Source organism: Tauraco erythrolophus, chromosome 3, assembly GCF_009769465.1.
Source record: "Tauraco erythrolophus isolate bTauEry1 chromosome 3, bTauEry1.pri, whole genome shotgun sequence".
Classification (NCBI taxonomy): Eukaryota; Metazoa; Chordata; class Aves; order Musophagiformes; family Musophagidae; genus Tauraco; species Tauraco erythrolophus.
The window spans coordinates 89,171,240-89,185,329 of NC_141467.1; positions in this window are offsets into that span (position 1 = coordinate 89,171,240).

Sequence of the window (14,090 nt, forward strand, 5' to 3'; positions counted from 1 at the left end):
CAAGTCAAGAAGGGAAGGAGGAAGGAATATAAAGCTAAAAGCAAAACAAAATGGATCAATGCAAAACCAAGCAGATGAGATCACTAAAGAAAAATACAACTAAGTGTTACTAGAAATTATACTAACATTCAAAGTAAAACCTGGATAAAACATCAACAAATCCTACTTGAGAGATGAACCTTTTACTGCTTTTGTACATGCAAGCACATGATTCAATACACTGGTTATCACCATGCTCTCTACTCTCATAGTGCTCTGTACTCTCAGTCACATCAATTACTTCTGCAGGACACATTGTCTGACACCAGTTCTTTGCAATATGGTTGAAAAGACCAAGCTTAAATGAGAAAAAAAACCAATAGAATAGAGTCAATATATTGATTAACACAGTCCTAAGAGTGAAATTTGTAGGTAGTGGTGCAGAACACACATGAATCAAGAGACGCAATTCCAAAGCAAGATGAATACTACCCTGTGACTCACAGGGTACACCTGTTGGACACTGAGGTCTGCAGCAGCCACGAGAACATTGACATGACAGAGAGCAAATGGGAGAAATACTAAACTCGACATTCACTGCGTGTGACATAAATGGCCAAGTTCATTGGGGAACACTACACACAAGTTGAAGTCCATAACCCCAACTTTACAAACTTGGATATCTGTAGAAAAAATTATTAAGCCCATGACCTTTGCAATGGCATTATTCGTATGTGTGAAATGGACCTAGCTGGGAAGGAATCAGACTTCATCTATCCAGACATTTGCTTAAGAAGCTGTCGTCCTAAGTAACTAAACTTTCAGACACTCTTAAACATTAATTTGTCCTCACAGCACCTATGAAGTAGGGAAGAGCCACTTATTTCATTTATCATGAGTCATCAATGCACAGGGATTTAAAGAAGTATTTACATATATACAGAAAAGATATATTTATTAGAATTTTAAAAAAACGCATCACTACATAACTCCCACTGCTTTCAGCATAATTCCCGCAGACTATTGTACCACAGTACTACCAAATCCGTACATTAAAAAAATTAGTCACTATAACAGTTTCCAACACTAGCTCCAAATTCACAGTAGCTATAAAAATTAACTTTCATTTCTTCCTCCCTTCCCACTGAAGAAGAATCTCTTGAGTGGAAAGGACAGGGGTAAGGACATGGGCCAGGTGACGTGAACTGCAGCCAAGAAGCTCCATTTAGCAAAGTGTGCTTGGGTGCAAATTTGCCTACCAGTTCATTGCAATGTGTCACTTGTCCAAAGTTTAAGAGGCTATCCCATAGCTGAAGTGTTATTTTGCATCTTAGACTATTCTAGTTTAATTCTTTACTTGCTCTTCATATCCCTGTGACGTCCTTGAGCAAGCCAGTTACCCTGAAGTGGATTTAGATATTGTCAGGTAAACTGCTTCAGTGACTATCAGTTCAATGCTTCAGATCTCCAGCCCAAATTCAAGCACCTAGGTGCTCTTTCAAATGCCTAGTGAGAGTAGGAGATTGATAGCCGGAGGTTGTGGTCTGTGTGCTGCAACCATCCAAAAAATGAGTTAGTTAATGCCCGGGTGGTGTCTAGCTCCTGGGCCATGAGGTGGTCACATCCACTGCACTTTGGAGACACGCATTCACGTTGTTCAGCTCAGAGAGTCCTCTAGGTCTTATGTGACTTCCTGTTGGCTATAATACATAATTAGATTAGTATGATTGATTTTGAGTCAGAGTATTAGGAGAGAAGTGAGGGCTATATACCAAAGTAGCTCTTTAATGGCACATGACTAGATGTACATGCGACATGAAAGCTCAAGGAGATGGAAAGCTTACTGGAGCAGGCTAGACCAGAAGGCACCAAGACATGTGCGGTCATGTCCATACCTATTAACAGCAGCAGTCCCTGGAGTGAACTGTTCCCAGAAACACATTTAGGCTCTGTTTCAGGAAGGACTACTTCATTCCAACCAAAACCACAAGTAGGGACACACATTTCTACAGTATAGATAGCCTGCATGCAAGACCCAAGAATACCAACGGGAGATAAATTATTTTACCATCCAGACACATTTTCCTCTCGTGTTTCAGGCTCTCGCATAAATTCTAGTTGGTAAAGAAAGTAGAGATGTATATGTACTATCAGCTAGATTATTTTTTCTTAGTTTTAAGCTGAGTGCTACTCATATTCAGTCATTGGGTCTCTTTTTACATCTCCCTAGTCCTTTTATTGGCTGCTTCTTTCTACTCATTTGATCAAACTCTATAATAACATCTGAAATTGTTCTCTGTTTAAAGAAATCTGTGTCTCAATAGGACATGTTAGTTACCACATCATGGTCCATGAAGCCCTGGGAGGGGGAAGAGGGTTTGTGGGCTATTTTTAAGAGATCTTACACATATACTTAAGAAAAATGACATAGTACCAAAGGACTCAAATTTCTTATCTAGGGATCGGCACTTTCAGTGGAAATTTCTAGGGGACTGAAGTTCAAGACATGCTGAAATTCAGTGGGATACAGGAGATGAGAAGCCCCTCATATACACAAGGGAACTGAATTCTTCTCTTTTAAATCCCACTCAAATGTTCGACCAGAAAAAATCTATTGTTCTGAGAATAAATCAGATCTGCACAAGCATATGAAATAGGCTACTTCACTCTGCACTACCTGTATTTAGTTATTGGACTTGGGTATTATTTGATTACTACAGGCCTGATACACTACTTCATAGAGTTTTGCTTTTCACCTTGCTACTGATCCATTTTATCTCCTTTATTGATAACTCCACTTGTGTCATTCACTCAATGATGTTAGATTTTTTCCCAAAATTTCTCTAGCTTTCTCCCTCACCTAGTAATACATTTGTGCATTCTATGTCATCTTCAATAGCCCTGTATAAAGCTTAGACATCATCTGTCAGATATATGTCAAATATACTGCAGCTTTACTAAAACATAGCATTTTGGTGCTATATAAATGACGTTTCAAAGGGAATATAAAGGGAGATAAATATATGCTGCGTAATGCATTTTCATCAATCTTACGCAAGTGCTGTGATGAACAAAAATTCAAAATAAGATCATGGTTACTATGCTTTAGGCAGCATTAAAAGTCATAAAACAATTGCACTTTTTCTGTTCAGTTTTCTGTATTGAATGTCTCAGAAAGATTTAATGCATCTAATTAAAATAATTACAGAGAAAACTTCTGTAACATTTACTAAAAGAAACAAAAATTAACTTAAGCAGCTTTAAATACAAATAAACAGTTTCATCATTGAATTATTCCATTTGTTTTATCAGACTCTCAGAATCCTGAAGATTCCTAAAAACATCAATTTTTAACATTTGCTGCCTAAAGTTTTTGGTATTGTAATTCATAAATAAATAACAAAAAGAGCATTGTTTATTTCATATAAATCTGTTCCAATTTTTCAAGAGGAAATCTGTGCTTAAGATGTTTTGTTGTCAAATACTTAACTTTTCATAGACATAACATTAAGGCAATATTTTAAAATACAAAGACGTCATCAATGTTAAAAAATAAAGAATTTTTTTAAAAAAGTCAATCTAGTAGCTTATATTCTAACAGCAATAGTATGCTTATATAAAAAAAAAAAAAGTTAGTTACTGGATTTTTTCTTCTACCAACCATAAAGAGCAGACATAGAATCATAGAATCATAGAATGGTTAGAGTTGGAAGGGACCTCAAAAATCATCTAGTTCCAACCCCCCTGCCATGGGCAGGGAAACCCTCCACTACACCAGGTTGTCCAAAGCCTCACCCAGCCTGGCCTTGAACACTTCCAGGGATGAGGCATCTACAACTTTTCTGGGTAACCTGTTCGAGTACCTCACCACCCTCTGAGTGAAAAATTTCTTCCTTATATCTAATCTAAATCTGCCCTCTTTCACTGAAAATTCATTCCCTCTTGTCCTATCACTACATGCCCTTGTAAAAAGTCCCTCTCCAGCTTTCCTGTAGGCCCCCTTTAAGTACTGGAAGGCTGTGATAAGATCATCCCGGAGCCTTCTCTTCTCCAGGCTGAACAGCCCCAACTCTCTCAGTCTGTCTTCATAGCAGAGGTGCTCCAGCCCTCTGATCATCTTCGTGGTCCTCCTCTGGACTCGTTCCAGCAGCTCCATGTCCTTCTTGTGTTGGGGACTCCAGAGCTGAACACAGTATTCCAGGTGGGGTCTCATGAGAGCAGAGTAGAGGGGCAGAATTTGTCCTTGAGTGTCACGTTCCCCAACAGCCCTTCATTGTTGAGAACAAGGTCCAGCAAAGCACCTCTCCTCATTGGTTCCTCTACCACTTGGAGAAGGAAGTTATCATCCATGCATTCCAGGAACCTCCTGGATTGCCTATGCCCTGCTGTGTTGTCCTTCCAACAGATATTGGGGTGGTTGAAGTCCCCCATGAGGACCAGGGCTCGTGAACATGAGGCAGCTCCTATCTGTCTGTAGAGGGCCTCATCCACCCAGTCCTCCTAGTCAGGTGGTCTGTAGCAGACCCCTACTACTATGACCCCTGTCCCTGCTCTCCCTTTAATCCTAACCCATAAGCTCTCATTTGAGACCTCATCCTTCCCCAGGTGCAGCTCCATGCACTCCAGCTGGTCCTTGACATAGAGGGCAACTCCTCCTCCTCTTCTCCCCTGCCTATCCTTCCGAAAGAGCCTATACCCTTCTATTCTGACACTCCAGTCATAGGATTCATCCCACCACGTCTCTGTGATGCCAATAAGATCATGTTCCTGCAGGCGTGCACACACTTCTAACTCCTCTTGCTTATTCCCCATGCTGTGTGCATTGGCATAAAGGCATTTAAGTTGGGCCCCAGATGAATCTGACTTCCTGGCTGGAGCGGCTGGAATTCCTTTCTTCTGTTCTTCGGGTACTTCCAGCATATCTTTATCATTCTTGGTGTTATCCTCCTCCCCCTTCGAATCTAGTTTAAAGCCCTGTCAATGAGCCCTGCTAGCTGTTGCGCCATGACCCTCGTTCCCCTTTGAGAAAGACAAGTTCTATCTGGTTCCAGTGGGCCTGGTGTCATTTGGCCCATGCCATTATCAAAAAAAACAAAATTGTGACAATGACACCAGCCACGAAGCCACTTATTAATTGACATCTAGCAAATGCAGGCTAGCTACCTAAAAATTTTCTTCATCTAGGCCCACCTGTACAAAAATTAAATCCCTTTTAGACAGGAATAGCCTATTAGTAATCCTGGAAGTATGGAAATTAAAGGTTTATTTGAGGGATGTACACAGTTGCAGCACATTGTAACTGACCACTACCTGTTCCAAAAAGCAAATTTTGAACTTTTGAATGTAAGTATTCACTTAAGACAACTTCAATTTATTCACCCAGTCAAGAAGTAGAAAAAATATTATACGGCCTCAGCATCTAAAAACCTGAGCAACAGCACCAAGCTCCTAGTACTCATGACAAACAGTCCACAAATAAAGCTTTGTTCATTAAGCTATTCATAGAAGTTATTAAGCAAATGCTTTTGAATAATGAATAAATTAAAGAAAATATAAAAGAGCTCATGGACAACTAACGAACAGAAAAGTCTAAATTTGTTCAAATAAATTATTCACTGTGAATTATCTGATCAGGTCTAGCGGTAAAATATAAGAAGTATTTCTCAGAGCGTATGTGACAGACAACAAAAAAGCCTAAAGCAGATGGAAATGTGTCTGCATCTATGCAGAATATACAAAGTGGACCAATTTGAGCATAACAAGGAAGGTCTCTCATTTCCTTAGTACCAACTTTCATGACCAATATTAGAAGAAACATGCTATAGAAGCACATTAAGTCAATAAACTTCAGATAAAATGTATTGGGATGTTGTCATTCATAGATAAGTTCCTATTCCGAAAAGGCCAATCTTTAGAGAGAAGTTTAAGTAAGTGAATTTTATTTGATGAGCTAAAAATAAATTTGAGTGAAACCAATTTGATCTACTCCAGCATGACACACCACAATATTCAATATAAATACCCTTTGGATGTGTAACTAGTAAGTGATGAATGGTTCAAGGAGGACCATCGATGGCATAAAGGTTGCAGGTTAACCTCCCTTCTCAGTCCTAGATGTGATCTAACTCTCACTTAATATAGATTCATATTGGTGAAAGAGAGAGTAAAGAACATGCACTGTAGCTGTGCTAAATAGAGTTTAAAGAAATCTAAGCACTTAGAACCAAAATGTGAATCTGAAACTTTCTGTTACATATCTCAGGAGCACCTAGAGAATCCTAATTGCTTCACTTTTTGTGTTTCTCAAGCAGTGGTACTCTATGCACACCCCAAATTCCTTCCCTTGAGAGAAATGAACAGCTCAGTACTTAACTCCTGTTTAAGTCAATTCAAGATCCAAAATCAGGCATTCCTCAGTTCCCCCCACTCCACCCCAGTTCCCTAGGGCTTTGATCTGGAAGATGTTATCAAAGCATATCTAATACATACCAGCTGTATTAGGCTCAGCATAAAATGCAGTTGCTGCTGCTATTCTTTACATAATATTCTTTACTATGGAAGTGGGAGACCTGAGGGAGAAATATTCTTGCTCTCTGCTGATAGTTTTAATTAGGTGACCTGGATTCAGCTAAAGGAGGGTTCAACATCCTTTTCTCCCTTCTTTCTGAAGGTGAGAGACTTATTTACTCAGGAATGGAAATCTTGTGACATTCTCTTTTCTCTCTTTTTTTTAATTTAAAAAAATCTAGATTTACTTTTCTTCACAACCTCTCAACCCATCAGGAGTCTTGAATTTTTAATTAATTTATTTTTTAACATTATGACACAATTTAAATATGTTTGAGGAGAATTTTTGTTGAATGAAATCCCTCATACTATTTTATGGGAATAGAGAGTAGGTGGGGGCTTCCTGCATCAAACACAGGTCCCAGGCTGCCTGATGGATCCACCTCGAGCACAGATCCCAGACTGCCCAATGGATCAGCGTGTTGGATTATTCAGGAAGTGCAATGTTTTCTACAGACCTCAGCTTTTCTTCTTCTCCCAAAGAGGTTATAGGTTGAATGCTTCAGTACTTTCTGGAGAGGTCAGAAATTTGATTTTCATAACTTCGAGCTGAGGAAGAACTAATGTGGTTGTTTCCCAGTGCCTGGGCATTTCTGCTGACAACCCGTGGCATCAATGAGGGTGTTTCATTTCACCAGGGCAGAGAACAGCACCTTGCCAGCAGACCACAGCTTATGGAACCCTGGTGAACTCCTCCAACACCAGTGAACACCATGTCTGAGGGGCTGACTCCCCACCCTCACTGTTTCCCAGGTGGTTATCACCAAACACCTCAGCCTGTTGACTTCAGATATTTCCCTACTGATTGCTATAGATCCCACTCCGAAGGGCTTAACCTTAACCTAAAAGTTAGTATCCAGGACAAGGAAGATGATTCTTCTTACCTACAATAAGATACCAGCTTATAAAAAAGTAAAATCAAACACATGGCAAGTCTTGTTTTCCCCTCTACAAAATCACAAGCTTTTTGACTTGAAAAAGAATGGTAAACATTACATCTCTAGGCATGCCTCACTTCAGAGATGCTCTTGGCTGGAAGTCAGGCTCAGGATTTACCTTTGGGTGGAATATTTACATACTCTCAGCTCTACACGGTAATATGCCAGTCAGTTTAACCTCTTGTGCCTTGAAAAAATAGCTTATTGTGCAACACTAAGAATTCAAATGCAGAACTGTGCATGACATCTTTTTGTCTGAATATGTTGCACATGAGCCATGTCTGCTTGCAGTCTTGAAAATTCAGGTGGATAGATATAGTACTGGAGTCTTGTGATAAGACAGGCCTTCTAGTAAGAAGGCCATTTTTCCTCTATAATCTTTATGTTTAAAGAACAATTTTTATTTCTTGAAAATTTATTGAAATTTGCTGTATTTTTGAAGAAACAATGCTCCACTCTGGGACTTTTTGAGTTTAGCCTCTGCCCTTCCTCCCTTTGTTTTCACTGTTTCTTAAAAGTGAGGAAAAAGTAAGAACATCCAGGCTTTTGTTTGTAAGCCCAGCTGTAGATCATGGGCATGTCACTACAGACACGTCTATGGACTTGAGAAAGTAGATATATATAATCAATACTTCTTTTCCTCATAGCTGCTGAATTTTTACAGATTTTCTAACTCTTTTTCCTCTAAAAATATCATTTTAACTGCCAGTGAGCAGGCAGGGCAGGTGTGACAATTGTACTTAACAAAAACCATTTCTCCAGTTTCCCACTTTCCTTCTTTGCTTCACTTTGGGGAAACAGTAAGAGCAGTGGGTTGGCCAGCTCTGATCCTTGCACGCGGATAGCAGTTCCTCTTCCCAGGTATTACTGCAGCAAGCCATTTGTCATCACACACGGTGGTGGTCTTCTGGTGGGATGGTTTGATTTCTCATGAAGCAGGTCCTCATCTTCTTCAGGGTTTTATCTTGGAGGCCACTTCTGGGAACACAGATTTATGCTTCCTCTAATCATATGCAGCTTAGCCAGTCTCCGCTGCTGGGATAGTATTTTAGTTTGTTTCTTTTCAGCCAAAATCTACTTACTAGAAATACTTCTGGAAGAGGTCAGCTGTACTCTAGGAAGTTTTCCTAGCTACTTATTTATGTTCCCTTTTCCCTTCTGTTTTTCTGACCCCATAAATCTTGTGCTGGTTTCTACACTGAGGAACAGATTCAATGGAAGCTGCACAGATTGTTCCTCCCAGGACCGAAGCACTGGGTACTCTCTGAAAGGGCTGAAATGTTGGATTTGAACTGCCCCCACGCAGAAGTAAATATTGTATCAGACCTTTCCATGAAGTCGTGAAGGAGTGATCTAACTACCAGACCCTAAGCCATGAAAAAGAAATATTTATCTTCTTTAATTTGATGTGGTGGGAAGAAGTAGAAGGTTGCATTATATGAACTGTTTTCTTGATTTATTGCAGAAACAGAACACTCAGCTCCAGTATCATTAGTTAGTCTCCACTGGACTATGAAATTGTAGCAATTACATTAATGAACGTTGGATAAAAGGCAACCAGACAAAAGAAAGGAACTGAGAAGGCACTTGGAAACTCACTTTGCTTTCATTCTGCTGCCAACGTGAAACAAACAAACAAAAAATATCCCCTTCAGACCCCACTCACAGCCCCACCAGTTTGCTCCTTCTGTTCATCAGCTGAACACAAACATAGGCCCAAGAAGGAAGTCTAGGATTAGCAGCTTGTTAATGTGAGCGATTCCACCAAAGCCATGAGTGGAGTAAGTCAGCAATAACTGTTCCTAAACTTAGTATCCAACAGTGATTAAAAATCTGGTGCAATCAGGAGAAGAATCAGCACCGTGTCCTGATGTGAGAACCTCTGTCACTCACAGGAGGACTTGTAGGATCAGGCTTGGATTAGGAGAACTGAAGCTCATGTATACCTCCTCTCAGTTTTTCAGTCTTTACTAACACTTCTGCCCATAGCATATGCTGTTCCCTTGTAGTGTATGCTGCTTTCTATGGTTCAGAACAGCTGGCGACCAGTTGATGGCTGCAGATAATTAGCTTTTAATTGTTGCCAGTTATGTTTTCACCTGTTCTACTTACAAATCCTTCCATTGTGTCAAATCCAATTACTGCATTCAAATCCTTTTCTACAGAGCATATAATGGTAAAAAGCCCTTTTTCAGAAAGAAAATTAACTCTTTCTGCAGCAGCTTTCCAGGAACATTTCAACTTGTGTTAAGCTACTACTAAAGGCACACACATGTATATAATTGAATTGAGATCACCCTGGAGAAAATTCATGTACTGCTTAAAAAAATTTGCATCAAAACCAAAGCCTTGAGCACCTATCTTTAAATACAAATGATGATTTTTCATCACTTTCATACAATTCTGAGTGTACGTATTAGAGAGGCCATTTCTTTCCTTTCAGATTTTACCATCTGAGAATCCAACACTGCAATGAATTTACAGTGACTAGAAATACTGTTGCATTTCATTGACTAAGAATACTATGGTATCTCTTCAGGTAAGTCTATCAGTGAGGAATGATTAGGGCCTGTCTGCACATCTAAACATGCAATACATATTCAATGAGTACAATTATTCCTCAACTATACGGACTATTAGAACCATATCAGTAATGTTAACCATCTGAAAAGATCACATATAGACAGTTTGGATAATCCAAACTACAAAAGGACAAGCATTGTGCAACGGAACAGAGGTAGGATTAAAGTATCGTTATGGACAAAGTGAGGTTTTATATGAAAATTCTGTAATGCTTATTGGATACTGAATACAGAGGTTAGTGGATGTCCTAATTTTGAACAATAGCACTAGACACATATGTTTTCTAATACTTGAACTCAGTATCGGCAGCTGAAGCAGAATTTAAGAGTAAACATTCACGAAGTCAAATTTTCATTGACTTTGCTAAGCTAAGCAATTCTTAACAGCATATTCTAAAGCCTGCTGGGATGCTAAAATAACAACCTTTTTTTTTCCCTTTTTTTTTTTTTCCTTGCTTTTTGTAGTCATGGAAGGACACAGTATTCAGGTTTTATCATAAGCCAGACTCACAAAAATCAGAGCTGACCTGGGGACATTTATTGTGTTCGTTTTCTAGAGGGAAAAGATGTAACCTTCTTCAGCAGTGAAGACAAGCCCTTAGACAGGGAGCATGGGGATGCTCAAGAGAAGGGAGAACAAATGAAACTTTCAGTTCTTGTGAACAGAGACCTACAGTGTCAGAATCCCTAGAAACCCATTAGCCATAATAATGATTAGAGAGCAGCAAGTGTACAAAAATTTCGAGAACTGATCAGTGTAGATAATTATTTCTCATTTCTGTGAATTTTGGGAGCTGTGGAATGAAGGCTCTAAAATATATTTTAATTCATCTTACACTTTTGAAAATGCTTTTTCTCTGTCATAGTGAATATACAGTGAATATATAAGTTACTCATCACCACTCAAAAAACAGAACCCAAACCTAACTTGGGTAAATCAGATTGAATTTTATCCAGTCATAACACTAAGCGATTTTCCAATAAATGTATGACTTAGTGGGAATAGAAGCAGCAAAGCTTATAAAAACTAGGGTGCATCCTTACTGTGCTTGAACAACGAGAGGCCTGCAATATAATTTTTTTACTGCTCAAGTAAAAGGACACATCTGACATGCTGCTGAGACGCGCATCTGGAATGCTGCTGAGAATCTGGGAGAAGCAAAGAAGCCATTGGGAAGTTACTGCTGATTGCCTCAGTGATTGAGAGGCAACAGCAGCTCTCTGGAGTTTTTAAGTCTACTTTCTATATTGTCACATCAGTTCAGGCTTCTGCTGAGTCTCAACTCTCTCAGGTGTTGTTTTGCAGCTTGGTCATATCTGACTGAATCCAAATGGCTTTGTCTGAGGGTGTGGGATTAACTCAAGTACGTGTCCTATACCTATTCCTAGAGCGAACTTCTTCAGCACCTGTCTTAAACCAGACGTCTCCTACTCCTCTGAAGGGCAGGGATGTGTCCTCACACCTTACCCATTGCTGATTACCCTCCATGACTATCACAAAATGCAGCTGTCTTATTTCTAAGGCAACTCTCAATAATGTGCAAAGGTAAATGCCAAGCCCTGCATACAGGGATGAGTAATCCCGTGCAGCACTACCGGCTGTGGGGGTCTTTCCAGCCAGAAAGCATCTTGGCAGGAAAGGACCTGTTGAACAAGACGTTAAATGTGAGCCAACATTTGTGGCCTTCATGTGTGGATAAAGTGAAGTCCAATAGTTTGCCAGGCAGTATCACAGCAGTGTAGCCAACAGGTTAGGTCTGTTTCTGGGCTTCCACTACAAGACTGGCAAACTGGAATAAGCCCAGTAGAGGGTCAACAAGATGGTTAATGGGACTAAGCATATAGTATATGAGGAACTGTACGCACGCAAGGATATGGTATAGGAGGAGCTGGGTTTGTTTAGCCTAGAGATGAGAAGGTTCAGAGGGCATCTAACTGCTGTTTTTAACTACCTAATGGGTGGCTACTGAGAGGTACAGAGTGAGACTCTTCTCAGCAGTTCACAGCAAAAGTTTAAAGGGCAGCAGGCACAAGTTGCAGTAGAGAAATGAAAAATGTTTCTCACTGATCGGGGTGAAACATTAAAACAGAGGCCTGGAGAGGCACGAAATCTCCATCTTTAGAGACACTGCAAAGTCAACTGGATACAACGCTGAGCAAACTTTGAGTAATTTTTAAGTTGTATCTGCTTTGGCAAGAGGTGGCAACAGTAAATCTCCGGAGGTCTCCATTATTTGCTGAATCTGTTCTGACCAGTGGACAAAAAAGGGCTCCCAGGGCTCTTCAGGATACCAGGCAGTCCATCTGCCTCTGGTAGAAGTTTATGAGGTACACGTTTGTGAGGTTAACAAACCTGTGCCCTTTGTAGAGGGCATGAATGTCCTGGAAGAGCCTTCCTGCTTTTGGTGACGGGCCCCTATGGAGAGAGGTAATCAAGGAAGTAAAGAGCCAAACAGTTCCTTTGCTCTTTCTGTCCTCATATTTGGGACATCTACATAGTTACCTTGGCTCAAAAACTGACAGGGCTGAGGCAGATAAGGGAGTCAGAGCCATTACACTGTTGGAGAGCTTTGAGGACGTCTACTACACAGAAGGTTGGGTTGAGGTGTGTGAACTAGAGATGCGTGTCGTAACTGGATGTGAGGATGTTACATAGAAGAGCTGTTAAGCTTGAGTTCAGTCTTGCCCAAGCACAATGTAGACACAATTGGCATGAATCAGAAGCAATCTAAGACCTATTGTACAAAAGCAACCGGTTTAAGTCACTGCGCTCAGAAAACAATCCTCAACTGATCCATTGCTACCAAAGACAGGATAAAAACAGCCAGAGAGTCAGTGCTGAGCGCAGTACCATTGTTTATCAGCTTATGCAGGGAAGAACATGCTTGCAGAGCTTTACTCCCAGAGGTAATAATCTGCCAACAGCTAAAGCATGGAAGGAGATGCTTGCAAACTTTTACTGACAGAGGAAAGAATCTGCCGACAGCAGGCACTGCCTGTATAGCACTGGATTTTGGTACCTATATGTTGCAGGAGCAGCAAATTGGTAGTACTGCCTAATCTTGGATAAGACTTAATCTCAGATAAACAGCTGTTTGTAGACAGTTATCCCTTGGAGTCTGCGCCCAGCAGTCAGTGCGAGCAGCTGCTACCAGCAACAGTCTCCAGACACACTCAACTGATGTGCACAGAGGTTTTGTGACTCCTTGGAATCCCCAGTGGTGCCTTGGCATCCCTTTCAGTGAGGCAGGAGGCTTAAGAGACATGCTATGCCAAGCTGCTAGGATAAGGTGTGTAATTAAGGGGCAAGATACGTACTTGGAGGCACAGGAACAAACAGTTGGAAGAATAATGTTGAGAGTCTGGTTTTGAAAGGCTGATCTGGAAACAATTGAGAAAAGTCGTGGCCTGGGACAATAATGTGGTAAGATATGAGTAGAAAAGGAAAAGTAAGGAAATATCTCGTGTAGGAGTGGGTGGTGTGATGAATGTTATCAGTGACTAAATGAATTTTGCACCTCTGCTTAAGGATTTGAGAAAGATATTAACAAGAATGGAAGAACGGTTGTACTGGCAGCTGGATGGACACCTCCAGATTGTAGAAATGTGCTACATGCTTGTGTATGCCCAAGGCAATTTTAAAATGAGAGTATAGGACAACTCTAGTGCTTACTCTGGCTAGCAAGCAATCTGCTTGCACAAGAACAGGTTTGACCAACCATAAAATCTGCAGCTGAGAAGAAGGATAGTTTTGTAGATCACCACTGGACTAGAATGTCAAAGATTTTGTTTCAATAGAAGGTCTATATGATTATGGGCAAATTATCCAATCCTTGTGCATCTTAGTTTTTGATCCTCAAATAGTAGAAATAATATATAATAGAAGAAAATAATGGTGCTTTTTTTTTTTCTGTTTATTTGGAGCATAGTTTTCTGCACAAAAGCAGTACTTCTCTGAGCGCAGGATTCAAGTCTCGGATTAAAAATTCTTCAGAGTAGAAACTGTTCAACAGCAAACAAAATG